Genomic DNA, 12,500 nt, shown 5'->3' with positions numbered 1-12,500 from the left:
TAAATAGAATAGAATAGGCCTATTCTTGAATTTCCCCTGGGGATCAATAAAGTATCTATCTATCTATCTATCTATCTATCTATCTATCTATCTATCTACCACATTTGTCAGATGACCAAAAATAAAAGAAAACTGCGACAAGGTATCCTTGGTCTATTGAGGATGAATCATGAAACATGATTTAACCATGCCCGAGCTTGAAATTTATCGACACATTAGGTCCTTGAATTTGAGGATATTGTGCCTGGAAAGTCCTTGAAAGGTCCATGAATTTGATCTTAACCAAGGTGTGGGAACCCTGGAAAGAGAGAGAGGGGCAAGGAGAGAAAGAAAGATAGAGAGGGAGGGAGGGAGAGAGAGCTAGAGGGAAAGAAAGAGAGAGAACGAGAGAGATAGAGATAGAGAGAGGAAGAGAGCCCTCTCCTTTTCCCCTACCAACTGTCCTACGATACACTTTTGAAAGACTGCCTATTGCAACACACAGGCAGTGCAAGCACACTCACATGCACTCACATTTTACTCATTTGTTTGTCATTGTATTGCTGTGTATGTGTTTATGTCTTGTGTGTGTCTTTGTTGGAGATGTGGGGATATTGGTACAGACCATCACCCTCTCTAAAATGGTTTAGCCCAAGACTTAATTATTTCACACCGGGAGAGAAACTGGAAACACAGGAGGACACATGGGAGAGCTAGAGAGACAGGGGTTGAATAGGTCCAAAGTTGCAAGGCCGCCATGCTTGGACAGGGAGCCTAGAAAGAGTAGGTTCCTGGTGCCTAGTATAATGGCACGGTACATGTTCGTTTGTATACTGAAGATCCCCGGATTTCATGTTTGGACTCCCATTGTGCTTTCTGGATCTGCCTGTTCAGGGACAATAAATCTATACATTTTTGTACAGAACTGCTGTCTCCTGGCACCTCCTTCCCTCACCACTGTCTTATCCAGTGGCGCACCTCCCTAAACATGGGGTGGCCGCCTCGGCCGCTAGAGTGATTGCAGATAAGGGGACTAGGGTAAAAGAAAGCATAAAGAGACGGGGAGCAACACACGGCAGCTGAACTGTTAGCACCCGTTAGCATCCATTCCAGATGTTCATTCATCACTGTGTGTGCCTTAAAACATGCAATTGTGCATAGCACTCCACATTGATTCACAAAAAGTACAAAGAGGTATAAAAAAATGTCTTTTATGCGATTTTAACTTATTCTCCGAATGAAAATAATGAGGGGAAAAATCACACCTTGAAGGAAAGTGAATTATTCTGAGAAACAGAAATACCTCAAGAAACCAAAGAAACCTAAGAAATACATTTTTTTATACTGATCATTAGGCATGGGGCTCTTTTCAGCAGAGTAATTTTTCTATGTGCGCCAAACCCACCTTGAGTGTCTGTTGCTGAAAATCTCAATTTTCATTTCATTTGACATGGTTTCAATTAAATCCCAGTAGCATTTATTAACTCCAGCCATTTACATGTAATAAAATAACAAGAAGGGCATTTCCTGGCATACCTTTTCAATAATATATTAGCATGGAGGTCACATCTAAAAGGTTTTTTTTAGACTTGGTGACTCTCCAACAGTAATCCTTTTAGAATCCCAGTTTCTGTTGACTGGAACTTCTAAATTAATGTATTAACTGTAAATATCGGTTCAGACAAGTACCTATTTTCTAGGGTTGCAAATAACTGTGGTATATCTTTTTCAGAAAAAATATTTAGATAATTAGATATTCTCTGTGACAGCCCTTTACATTATCATCCGGTACAGTTAACCAGCTAAAGCCCCATTCAGAGAGTTAACGCCATAAGAGTTAACAGGGCTTAAGTCACTGTCGTCTCATATTCCCAAACAGAGAGTTGAGAGCCGACGTGTGGAGAGCATATTGGAGCCAAATGGCAACTACGGCATCATCCAGAGAAGTGAGAGGAGCCCATCCCACAATGTGGTGGTGAGCTTTGGATGTGGAGAAAGTGTAAATGATCATGTGATCTGCCCATCCAGCTATTGATTGCTCTATCATTCCTTCATTCATTCATTCATTCATGAGACAGGTTCTTGCTGCCAAGATTGACAGAGACGGTAACAACTCATTCACACACACACTCACACACACACACACACACACACACACACACACACACACACACACACACACACACACACACACACACATACACACACAAACATAAAGATATCTCTATAGATGTACAAGTCACTGATTCAGAGGAGGAAGATGCAGCGGTGGAGGAAACTGGGTAGAGCAAAGATACAGCGATGCAGTAGCTAGCTGTGTGAGTAAGATTGTGTGTGTGTGTGTGTGTGTGTGTGTTTGAGAGTGAGAGTGAGAGTGTGTGTGTGTGTGTGTGTGTGTGAATAGGTGTTTGTGTGTGTGTGTGTGTGTGTGTTTGAGAGTGAGAGTGAGAGTGTGTGTGTGTGTGTGTGTGTGTGTGTGTGAATAGGTGTGTGTGTGTGTGTGTGTGTGTGTGTGTGTTTGAGAGTGAGTGAGAGTGAGAGTGTGTGTGTGTGTGTGTGTGTGAATAGGTGTTTGTGTGTGTGTGTGCGTGTGCGTGTGAATAGATATGTGTGTGTGTCTGGCAGAGACTGCGGTATACAGTGCTGTGGGGTTAATAAGCAACATATTGTGGGCAGCTGCTGCACTCTGTAACAGCGGAGTTTGGCTAGTGAATCAATTTGTGCCGTCTTTGAAGGCAGACCAGTTGTGATGTTATAGGAATACTCCCCTGTGAAACCAGCCACAATAAGGAGGACAGAGTGAGGGATGAAGGGTGGGAGACCACAAGAGGAGAAGATAGATAGAGAGATAGATAGATAGACAGGTAGATAGATAGATAGGTAGATAGATATACTTTATTGCCACACAACAATGTTGGTGGAAATTGTTTACAGAAAGTACAGAAAGAAAGAAAAAAATAAAAATAAAATAACATTAAATATATAAATAGTCCAGATGAGTTTTGTTTTTTAAAGAGAGGAATAGAGAAAGAGATGGAGAGAGAGAGAGAGAGATGGGGTGGGGGGAGGAGAGGAGAGCAGAAAGAAAAGAGGGGGAAGAGAGGAAGTTAGAGAAAAGGAAGGGAGAAAAGAGGGATGCTTAAAGAAAGGAATGATGAGGTCTTACATTTGTATACGTTTTCATTTAAACTGAATGTATTTCCATTCATGCACTAACACCTGTTTACATAGTTTATAATTACCATTTCTTTTTATAATCAACTGTGTTTTTGTTTTGCACACTTTCCCCCCTACACTGTCCTATCGATTAGCAACACCTCTGGTACAATGCATGTGTATATAAACAGACTGGAATTGAGAGAGAAGAACTTTGAAAAGGAGAGCAGAGAAACAAGAGAGGTTAGAAGAGAGAGAGAGAGACTAAACGAGAGAGAAAGACAGAGAGAGAGAGATGGATAGAGAAAGAGGGAGAGGCAGAAGGAGAGATAGAAAGAGAGAGAGATAGATGAAGAGAGATAGAGAGATGGAGAGAGAAAAGAGAGAGGCAGAGGGAGAGAGAAAGAGTGATAGATGGAGAGGGGGAGAGAGAGGTGAAGAAAGAGAGTGAGTGAGAGACAAAGAGAGGGAAAGGCAGAGGGAGAGAGGTGGAGAGGGAGGGAGGGAGAGAGAGAGTGTGCAGGGGAGAGAAGGTGAGCGATAGCGGCAGCTCATGAAGCCTTTATGACACTGGAGATCAAAGGGGATCCCAAACCAACCAGCAGGCAAAGATGTGTGAAGTGCCAGTTAGAGTGTGTGTGTGTGTGTGTGTGTGTGTGTGTGTGTGTGTGTGTGTGTGTGTGTGTGTGTGTGTGTAGGAGTGTTTGAATATGTGGGAGTGTGAATTTATGCTGTGGTGAGCACACCAGAAAGAGCATATGGGTTTGTAGTTGTTTGTGTGTGTTTGTGTTTGTGTGTGTGTGTGTGTGTGTGTGTGTGTGTGTGTGTGTGTTTGTGTGTGTGTGTGTGTGTGTGTGTGTGTGTGTGTGTGTGTGTGTGGTATATTGTGTCAAAGAGAGCTAGAGTGTGTGTGGTGTGTGTGTGATGGATAGAGTGAGGATCATATCATTCTTTGGCTTTGACATCTGTTCCTTCAGGACATCACATTCCTCCCGTGCTGAGAATAGGCAGATGCCGCAGCGCAACACACACACACACACACACACACACACACACACACACACACACACACACACACACACACACACACACACACACACACACACACACACACACACACACACACACACACACACAGTTAAAAGCTGGGTCCCAGTGTAAACAGTATTGCCCTTTCGTCCTCGGGCCCTCTCAGTGCTGAATGGTAGCATCAGATTAAACACTCTAATTAACTAAATCACATTAAATAAAGTGTCTGCACCTGTCCTGTCTCGCAATACAACTCACTCTACTCATATGTCTGTGTGGGATTACACTACACTAGCCCAAATCAACCTGTTCCTTGTTCACACACACACACACACACACACACACACACACACACACACACACACACACACACACACACACACACACACAGAGAGAGAGAGAGATAGAGTGAAAGAAATAGAGGGAGAGAGAGATAACCTTATGTACATAAAGTGTAGCCTAAGCTTTAAGTAAACACCAATGTTGACAATCTCAGTACAACAGACTCACGCTCCTTCTTACATTGACTTTAACAGCAAGGCTGTGTTTTAAATAGCAATATTGTGCTATATATTGTGATGTACTCCTGTATTGATATTGATCACACACACTGATCAACCTCTCACTCCCAGCCCGTCACACATAAATGACAGCCATCACACACACCTCGCACAAACAAAAGGAAATAACACAAACACAAACACAATCCCTGATTCATTTTTTCACACTGCTTCTGTCTGGCTACAGCTTCAGATAGGCCTACAGAGAGGACTCAGCTGGAATTAAGCCCCACTGCACAGAACAGACTTGTGATAAGATCCAGTGTTACTTCAGTATTACTCCAGTCTGCTTTGTGGCTTGTGTTGCAAGTGGTGATGAGCCAATCAATATGTTGTGATGAGCTAGTCTTGGGTGGTGTGGGCAATGTACACTATATGTCACATGCAGGGGAGGGAATATGTTATGTGTTGTGTGTGGTGTTGAACATGCAGGGGAGGGAATACATGTTGCGTCTTATGTGTAGCTGACTTTCTTTTATGTCATGTGTGGTGCTGCGGCACCTACCTCCTTTTTCCCTATGGAACATCTATCTATCTATCTATCTATCTATCTATCTATCTATCTCTCTCTCTCTCTCTCTCACACACATAATTCCACATAAGTTGTTTAATCAAATTTAACCTTTGTGGTGACCTTGACACTCACCATGTAGAAGTAGGCCAGGCAGCAGCCGATGGTCCAGAAGACAGACCCCGTTTTGATGGACTTCACCTGTAGGGGGGAGAGGGGGGAAGGGTGGGGGGAGAGGGGGCAGAATAGTGAGTCAAAGTGACAGAGGACACTTCCACCACATTCATCAATTACTTTGAATAGCAACAACAGGAACAGCAACCACAACCACAACCACTCTAACAACACAAACAACCACCACCAAACACAAACAACCAGTCCAACAACCACTCAAATGGCACAAACAACCACTCTAACAACAATGAAAACACAAACGACCCCAACCCCGCCGACACAGCGGAAATAAAAGAAGTAAAAAAAAGAAGAACCTCGCTTGCATAGCTGAAGAAGGACTCATCTAAATGTCCTTATTGAGATTTATTCTGAATAAGAGAGTAATTATGTTTAGCTCTTTGTTACTGTAAAACAACATTATGGAATTGTGGTTTGAAACTAGCGTGTTTACTGCCTACAAACACCCTGGCAAACCCCCCAACCAAGTTGGTACTGAGATGACTTGCTATCATTCCAACTGGCATCTTTTGATGAGATAATTGCCGATGTCATGCTACGAAAGCTTTTCTTACATTTTATGTGTGTATGAGAACCAGACAGAAAAGCAGAAGCAAATGAGTAAATAAATGAATGAAGAAACAGATGTAAAATAAATAAACAATTAGATAGGGGGGAAAAAGCCTAAACACCTAAACCGATTAAGACGAGAAGCTCTTTGAGTTATCCCTCCATTGGAACCAAGCCAAAGAGGTGAGTGTGGATCAGTGAGCTTTAACTGCAAGCGATTAATGGATATACCTGTGCAAATGGTCCTGAAAACTAATTAAAAACTCTGGGACAGGAACAGGAAGAGGGGGAGGGAGGGAGGATACACCACCGCCACAGACCCCTGCTGTTGTGGCTGGATTCACACATTGGACTCCAAATAATGAACAAGCCAGGAAACACAGGAACAAACACTTCAAACAGGACCATGGCCGTGGAGTGTGTGTGTGCGCCTGTGTGTGTGTGTGTGTGTGTGTGTGTGTGTGTGTGTATCTGTGTGTGTGTTGATGCTTTCAATCATTTGTGCTTTCATCACATGGTGGTGTTGTTTGTAAATGTGTGTGTGTGTGTTTGTGTGTGCATCTGTGTGTGTGTTGTTACTTTCATTAGTTGGTTCTTTCATATCACAGTGTATACACAGGTGTGTCCATCATGAGCATCAGCGTGTGTGTGTGTGTGTGTGTGTGTGCTGCGTGTGTTTGTGTGTGTGTAGCTGTGTTTGTTTCTTTATCTGTGTGTGTGAGAGAGTGCTTTCAATGGTTGGTGCTTTCATCACATGCTAAGATAAAGTGGCCTGCATATAAGCAGCTGTGCTTTGAACATGGCAAATGTCCCAGTGGGCAGCAGAACACATGTTCTAGCACATTCTCATCGAGTAGCAGCAGAGGAGCAACCAATCAATAACCCAACTCCGTCCACATTCACACACACACACACACACACACCTTACTTACAAACACATTCACAGAGGCCTACACTTACAGTGACCCAACTCTGTTCACAAACACACACAGACACACATATACCTTGCATATAGACACATATACAAACACATGCACAATTACGAACAACGCATACACATACATAGATATGTGAGCAGACATCCACACTTACACATAAAATCACATGCATTGATTCATGTACGCACCCACATAAAAACATACACACACACACATAAGGCACACACACACACACACACACACACACACACACACACACACACACCTTGCATATAGACACATACACACACATGTACAATTATGAACAACGCATACACATACATACATACATAGATATGTGAGCAGACATCCACACTTACACATAAAATCACATGCATTGATTCACGTACGCACCCACATAAAAACATACACACACACACACACCTTGCATATAGACACATATACGCACACATGCACAACTACGAACAACGCATACACATGCATACACCTTACATAGACATGTGAGCAGACATCCACACTTACACATAAAATCACATGCATTGATTCACGTACGCACCCACATACAAACACACACACGTAACGCGTGCACACACACACACACACACAAACACACACACACACACACACACACACACACACACACACACACACACACGTAACACGTGTTGGGCCTGGAGGTCTTGATTTTAATTAAAAGAGAGAGCAGCACAGAGACAATGTGAAATTAGTCTGAGAACAATGAATGCATGGAGCGGTGACAGAGATGGGACTGATGGGGTGGAGACAGTGGGGGGGGACCCTTGTTTTAAAGGCCAGGTCTCATGGGTGACAAGGGGATTCAATTATAGATTAGGGATGGGTGGGGAAAAGGGGGGTACAAAGTGCGGAAAGCCTTAAGATTAAGAAGCTTGAGTTATTAGGAGATAAAGACGCCTGAGGAGGATGATGGAGATCGGGGAGGAATGGAGGGAGGGCAACCCGAATGAGGGGGAGAGAGAGAGAGAGAGAGAGAGAGAGAGAGAGAAAAGATAGAGAGGAAAAGGAGGGAAGGACGGGGAAGACGGAGGCGGTCGAGAGAAAACAGGCGTGATGAAAATAAAAAGGGCAGGAAGGAGGGAGGTATGATTAGGAGGAGAGGAGAGAGGGAGTCAAGGAGTTTGGGGAAAGAAAGGGAAAAGGTTAGGATGGTATGGGGGGGCAGTGTTGGCAGTGGTAGGAGAGAGACAAGGGAAAAAAAGTCATATAGCGAATGTCAAAAAAGGGAGAAAAATATTGGAAGAAATATGAGATAGTGAAAACGGAGGTTAGGGATAGGGATAAGAGAGAGAGAGAGAGAGAGAGAGAGAGAGAGAGAGAGAGAGAGAGAGAGAGAGAGAGAGAGAGAGAGAGAAAGTGAGAGAAAGAGGAAGAGAATGAGAAAGGGTGTGTGTGTGTGTGTGTGTGTGAGAGAGAAAGTGAGAATGAAAGTAATGGCTGTGTGTGAATGGCAGAGAACGGAGTCAAAATGAGCACCTGTAAAGGAGAACTGCTGCTTGCGAGCGCTGAAGCGAGACAAACCTGATTGGCTGTCCTGTGTTCTTGTGTGTGTGTGTGTGTGTTTTTCTTTTCTGTGTGGGCTGATGGAGGCAGATGGGAAAGCAAGGGAGAAAGGGAATTGTTGAGCTGGATACACTTGCTGCTGTCTGGTTGTGGTGTGTGTGTGGGTGTGTGTGTGTGGGGGGCCCTCCACCCTCTTACTGAACCGAACCGCTGACCAAATCTCTGACCGAACACACAAGGCGCCCCAAGTCAAACGATGGGCAAAGTGCAAAGTCTAACTAACAATTTTCTCAAGCTGAACACAGACAAAACCGAAATTCTGCTGATTGGCCCTAAAAGCATCCTCAACAAATCTCCCCATCTCACTCTCAACATTGATGGCTCATCTGTCCACTCCACCCCTGTTGTTAAAAACCTTGGTATTCAACTTGACTCCACCCTTAGCTTTGATCCTCATATCAAATCACTCACTAAGATTGCTTTTTTTCACCTCCGTAACATTGCACGCCTCGACCCTTCCTCTCTGCTAGTGATGCACAGACTTTGGTTCACTCTTTCATTATGTCCCGTCTAGATTACTGCAACTCACTTTTCCTTTGGTCTCCCCACTAAAACCCTTCAAAGACTACAATATATTCAAAACTCTGCAGCCAGGCTCCTCACCCATACCAGACGATCAGCACACATCACCCCCATTCTCCATCAATTCCATTGGCTACCAGTTCCGTCCCGGATCAAATACAAAGTACTAATACTCACCTTCAAAGCCCTCCACAACCTTGCTCTCCCCTATATCTGTGACCTCCTGACCCCTCACACTCCTTCCCGCTCACTCAGATCCTCTGACCAAAACCTCTTGGCTATCCCCCGCTCCAGACTGTCCACCCTGGGTGGCAGGTCCTTCAGTGCCTTGGCCCCAAACTCTGGAACTCCCTCCCCAACCTCTTAGGTGCCTGTCCTTCTCTTTCCTGTCTTCAAAGCATATCTCAAGACCTTTCTGTTTAATGATCACTTCTCCTCCACACCCAACACATAGTTCCTACAGATAACTTGTCTTTGTTGTATTGTTTTGTTTGTTTGTTATTGTGTTTCCTTGCCTTTGTCTCTGATGTATTATTTGTTTGTTTGTTATTGTGTTTCCCTGCCTTCCTACTATGTAAAGCGACCTTGGGTTTGAGAAAGGCGCTATATAAAATAAACTTATTATTATTATTATTATTATTATTATTATTATTATTATTATTAACTATTAACTATTAATTATTAAGATAATTGAATAACTTGGCAAAATATATTGCTTATTTATAACCAGATCCCAAACTCAAACATGGGCAGGTCAGCTCAGTGTTCCCACACCACACGGTAGGTAGAACTTCATGCACAATAAGACACTTCGCTCACTGCCTGTGAGCCTAAGGGAACTAAGAGAATAGAGGTCTATTTTTAATAGAAGGGACAAGAGTGCATATGATGAAATTAGGAAGGTTGTGCGAGCTGAAATTGCTAAACCTTTAGTACAAAAGTAGAATTGAGTCCAAATTCAATGAGTCTGATCTCAGGTCTGTATGGAATGGCATGAAACTAATGACAGGCCTACATAAAGGCAACAACACTGTGTCCTTGAATGGGTTTAATTCTGATGAGCAGCTAGCAAATTAATTAAACAGTTTTTATATGAGGTTCTCTAACAGTGATTTTTGTGCGAGAAGCAGTCACATGAGTGACAATTTGGTCAGTGACTCTTCTGCTTTTGATATTGATGTCTCCAAGGTCAAATCATTATTTAAACAAACCAAGGTTAGGAAAAGTCCTGGCCCTGATAACATCAGTGGTCGAGTTCTCAAGTCTTGTGCTGGTCAGTTAAGTGAGATCTTCAAAGTGATTTTCACTTAATCTCTCCAGACTCAAACAGTGCCAAAGATTTGGAAACACTCCACAATCATTCCTGTGTAAGAACCCCAAGGTCTTAAATGACTTTGACCTGTAGCTCTCACCTCAGTGGTGATGAAGACCTTTGAGAAGTTGGTGAAGCAGGGAGTTACTGAGACAGGTGGAGGAACAGTTAGAGCCCCTCCAGTTTGCATATAGGGCTAGCAGAGGTGTTGAGGATGCAATACTTACATTGTTAAATTCCCTTTATCAACATCTGGATACCTCAAAAACTCATGCTAGGCTCCTTTTTATCGACTTCTCTTCAGCGTTTACTACCACTCAGCCCTACCTGTTGGCTGAGAAACTTCAGGCTCTTTTTTAACTTGAGCCCTAACTTAATTGGCTGGATACTGGACTTTCTGTCAAATAGGTCGCAGTGTGTTAGGGTTAACGGTGTCTTATCCTCAAAAGCCCTTTCTTCCACAGGCTCTCCACAGGGTTGTGTTCTTTCATCATTGTTTTTTTTTATACACAAATGACTAGGAGTAAGTATGAAAATAGGCACTGCATGAAATTTGCAGATGACACTGTTATAGTGAGCCTTTTGAACAAGGATGAGGTAGGGCATGGTCCTGTAGTTGATGATTTCATTGATTGGTGTGAAAACTTTTATCTGTCTATCAATGTTTCCAAGACAAAGGATATGATTATTGATTTCCGTAGAACACAGCACATGTTTCTCAAACTGTCATTCAGAACATGAATGTTGAGATGGTAGATGAATATAAATATTTAGGAACCATCATTGACTGCAAACTATCTTTTGAGAGCAACACAGATGCTGCATGTAAAAAGGCCCAACAGAGACTTTTCTTTTTGCGGAAAATGAAATCATTTAGTGTGTGTAGGACTCTGATGATTTTGTTTTCATTTTATTGAAGTCTTGACTTTTTGTATTTTGGTGTGGTACAGTGGTCTTTCAATGACCAACAAGCGTAAGCTAACAAAGCTGGTTAATGTGGCGTCTAAGGTGGCTGGGGTACAGCTACCACAGCTCCAACATGTATATGATAATAGGGTCAGGGGTAAGGCTGACCACATGTATATGATAATAGGGTCAGGGGTAAGGCTGACCACATGTATATGATAATAGGGTCAGGGGGTAAGGCTCCAACATGTATATGATAATAGGGTCAGGGTAAGGCTGACCCACATGTATATGATAAAAGGGTCAGGGGTAAGGCTGACCACATGTATATGATAATAGGGTCAGGGGTCAGGGCTGACCACATGTATATGATAAAAGGGTCAGGGGTAAAGCTGACCACATGTAAATGATAATAGGGTCAGGGGTCAGGCTGACCACATGTTAAACTGTATATGATAATAGGGTCAGGGGTCAGGGGTCAGGGCTGACCACATGTTTAACTGCCCTGATCACCCACTTTTTGGGGAGTTTAATCTGCTCCCCTCAGGGCGCCGTTATAGGTTTCCTCTACTGAGAACTAGACGTGCCAGAGACTCTTTTATTCCTGTGGCTATCAGGAACCTGAATTCACTTGATTTCTTGTATCTTTTATACATTATGTGATTATTTACTTATTTATTTATTCTGTCCGTGCTGATAACGACAGATGTACATGTGTACTGTCCAATTGGATTCGGTCAATGTTTTTTTTTTTTTTTAGGGGAAGGAGTGTCTCCATTGTTGTTGCGTGTCCTGTGCTGTTGTTGTGTGTCCTGTGCTGTGTAGTCAATGTTGTTGGCATCTGCCGGTGCTTTTACTATGTATGTGTTTTAGACACCCTGCTGCACACTAAATTTCCTTTTCTAAGGATAAATAAAGTGAAACTTGAACTTGAACTTGCCTGACTTTGCACTTTGCCCACCATTAAACCAGAGACGGTTGATAAAGTTATATATTAAGGATCTTTGATTAAACCCTTCAGCAGGGTCTAACAGAAGATTCTGTTTCGCAACAATGTACAGAAAGGTTCTAAAATTCCAGGTTGAAACCCAGATATTCTATATAACGTTCAATTTCCAACATTCCCGACGGTGTGACAGTACCAGTACCGGCTTAAGGGTTAAATGAGGGTCTGGGGTGCATCTGAGTCTGTAGTGGGTCTGAACCTATGTGGTCCTGGTCTGACAGAACTGCAACAGATAAGGGTT

General features: G+C 42.9%; 1 pseudogene; it reads right to left on the bottom strand.

Moving 5' to 3' along the window:
- The window catches only part of LOC125284775, a 131,285-nt pseudogene that overhangs the window by 49,203 nt on the left and 69,582 nt on the right, over positions 1-12,500 (bottom strand).

This window comes from Alosa alosa, chromosome 20, assembly GCF_017589495.1.
Source record: "Alosa alosa isolate M-15738 ecotype Scorff River chromosome 20, AALO_Geno_1.1, whole genome shotgun sequence".
NCBI lineage: Eukaryota > Metazoa > Chordata > Actinopteri > Clupeiformes > Clupeidae > Alosa > Alosa alosa.
The sequence above is the reverse complement of the archived record's forward strand: the minus strand, read 5'-3'. Positions and strand labels throughout refer to the sequence as shown.